Genomic DNA, 2,964 nt, shown 5'->3' on the forward strand with positions numbered 1-2,964 from the left:
AGGTGGGAGATATCCTGCTGTTGCAGAGGGCCTGCCTCTCCCTACACCTACGACAATATGTAGAAGACCTGCTTCCCCAGGTTTTGGCCTGGGTTGCTGACAAATCCTTTCCCAATCCCATCCTTCACTAGATGACCAGCCCAGAATGCTCCTTGAGAGTCAGGAAACTCCAGACAGAAATCCTACTTAGACTGTTGAATCTCTGCTAAGCTCCTAATATTGACAAGCTCTGTGCTGGGCACTGAGAAAGCGAATATAAATAAGATAGAGTCACTGTTCTAATGAATCTTAAAGCCCAGTGCAGAAAACAAATTATCGGATAATTGTAATAGAGGTGATAAGCGCCATGACCCAACAAGCTCAGGGAACCCAGGGTATGCTTCTCTCTAGTTGGGGTGGGGGAAGGAGGAGGAAGTTCTGGTTTTTCCAGGAAGGAGAAGCTAGTGCAAAAACTGGTACTATAAAGACTATGATACATCTTTGAATCTGCAAGTATTTTTGTGCAGCTGAAATACTGAGTGCAAGTGGCCAAAAGTGAAACTGGAGGAAAAAAGCAGATCAGGAGATAATTATGGCCATAACATAGGATTTTCATACTTCCCTAAAGGCCAAGGGAAACTACTGAAGGAGTTTCAGCAGAGGTGTGACCTGATCCCCCCTGGTCTGAAGAAAAATCTGTATGATGGCTGCTTGGAGAACGGATGAAAATGGGGAGAGTCTGGAAGCAGGAAGAAGATGTCTTGGAACAGTATAGCAACAGCCTGCAACATGTGAAGAAGGCTCGGACGGAAGCAGGGGCGGCAGAGGCCAAAGGAAAAGGGACTGGCAAAGGAATGATAAGGAGGGAGAATAACCATGCCCTGCAGAATGCCCTCTCCCCTGGGAATGCCCTCCAGAGGCAGAGGCTGACAACACCCTACTCAACTCTCGAAGCTTTGTTCAGGGTGGAATCTTCTTCGTGTCCCAGGCAGAGACAGTTCCTTCCTCCCCGCTCCTAGAGCACTTTGTGCCAACCTCTTCCATACCACTTAACACTCCTTCGTAATTGCTCTATGTCTGCTTCCCCCCAAAGACTGAGTGTTTTGAAGACAGAAGCCATGTCCTGTTCACCTCCTCTTCTCCCAAATGGTATCTGGCCTGCAACAGGTAATTCACCAGAGTTTGTTGGATAAACAGCCCAACCTGTGACCTTGTAGGGCTGTCACACCTCTCTGTGAGGAAGTGACTAACACCCAGACACCTCTATAACTGACAAAGCTTCTCCCAGGCAGGCAGTGGCTGATCAGGGACAGCCAGGAAGCACCAGCATACTGAAGAGCCTCCCCCATGAAGCCATGCTGTGGACCTGTCCCCTCTTCTACCTCACCCTCTTCTGTGCAGGTAAGGACAAGCCACTGGGCCTTTCACTCTTAGGGAAATGTGCTGCAGGAATGATTTGTGGGGCGGGGGGCAGGGGGTAGGGGGGGCGGTCTTCGGGGAGGGCCATTGCTGAGCTTGGCTCCATCCCGTTGGAACAGAGGGAGATCTCCATAGCCTCTCCACCTGGGCTTTCCCTTTCAGGGGTCTCATTGGATATCGTTTTGAAACCAGACACCGAAACCCTGACTGTTCTAGTTGGGGAGCCTGCCACCTTCCGATGCAGCATAACAGGAGGGGACTGGAAAAATTATCAAGTGAGCTGGTATAAGAAGAATGAAGATAACTCCCTGAGTTTAGTATACAGACTAAGCAACAGTTCTAATGCCAATATAAGCAGTAATTTCAAAGGAAATATCGATGCTTTAAAGGGCCAATGTATACTTGACATTCAAAGAGCAACAATAAAAGACACTGGGACCTACTACTGTGCGTCCGATATCCACGGTGCTACAGCCCTGCAAGCTGGTCTCCTCAGAACCCTTGAGTCAAACCAAGGGGGGCAGGTCCAATGAGAAGACCACCTGTAGCTAAAATGTGCACCACACTGAGGTGAGACCACCTGATAATCTAAACAGTAACATCTGATAAGAGAGACAAGAGCTAAGTTGGGGCAAGGGCCTTATCTTTGTGGTTGGTTGAGAAGGGGCTTAGTTATCAGTCAAAGAGGGCAGAAAATCTCATTAGGGTTTATGCAAAGCGACCAAGGGGCCCCTGCACCTGACTCTCAGGGACTTCTGAGAAAAGGTTGAAAAAAAAACAATCTTCAATGCTGAGAAGGTTTTCTTATTGTGGGGGCAGGCTGAGATGAACAGAATTTCTACTATCATGAGTGTTGTAGCTCATTCCAGAGTCTTTATTGTCAAAGCATTCGTGTGCATAAACTAGATAAAGCAAGGATGGTTTTCCATTACCATCCTAATCAAAATTTCCAAAGCTATTAGAGATAGCTTTAACTCTTACTCTGTGAAGAAGGATGAATAGAGTCATTTTCTGAAATGCTCCCTAACTATTTCAGATATTGAATGTTTTATATCATCCCTTAGTCACGGAGGAGTTCAGGGGCAGCGGGGGCATGGGGATGGGTAGGGAGGGATAACACAATGTTAGTTGCTGAGTGAGATCTTGGAGACTAATATTTGTGGCAGTGTGGGATCTGTGAGTTGGTCATGGATCAAGTGAATCAAAAAAAAAAAAAATCCCAAGTCCCAAGTTGAAATGGATAAGCCAAAAGTGTCAGAGACTACAGGAAGCCAAGTCCTGGAGGAACCCACTGAGTAGACCAACAGGCAGGAGGACTTACAGATACAAACATTTAATAATCGTTTAGGGAGTGCTTTCACTCTGTTGGCTCTAGTAGCCAACTATTTGTTTTTCTGCTCAACTGACTAGTCTGGAATTCTCTCTCAACATTAAATTACAACCCAGGCATTATGATGCAAAGTAGACATTGAGTTTGTGAGAACAACAGCTCTCCTGATACCTTCTATTCAATATTCCTTCCAATGCACTATCATCTTCCTCACACATTTATTTATAGGGCGATTA

The 2,964-nt window shown here is 46.3% G+C and overlaps 1 long non-coding RNA gene across 1 annotated transcript; it reads left to right on the plus strand.

The window, feature by feature from the left end:
* The first annotated feature begins 299 nt into the window (after positions 1 to 299).
* Positions 300 to 1,841, plus strand: LOC122468867. The gene is made up of 2 exons (XR_006293333.1): positions 300 to 1,380; positions 1,561 to 1,841. It is a non-coding gene; the product is annotated as an uncharacterized LOC122468867 (long non-coding RNA).
* Positions 1,842 to 2,964: the final 1,123 nt, after the last annotated feature.

The sequence above is a fragment of the Prionailurus bengalensis genome, chromosome B3 (genome assembly GCF_016509475.1).
Source record: "Prionailurus bengalensis isolate Pbe53 chromosome B3, Fcat_Pben_1.1_paternal_pri, whole genome shotgun sequence".
Lineage (NCBI taxonomy): Eukaryota > Metazoa > Chordata > Mammalia > Carnivora > Felidae > Prionailurus > Prionailurus bengalensis.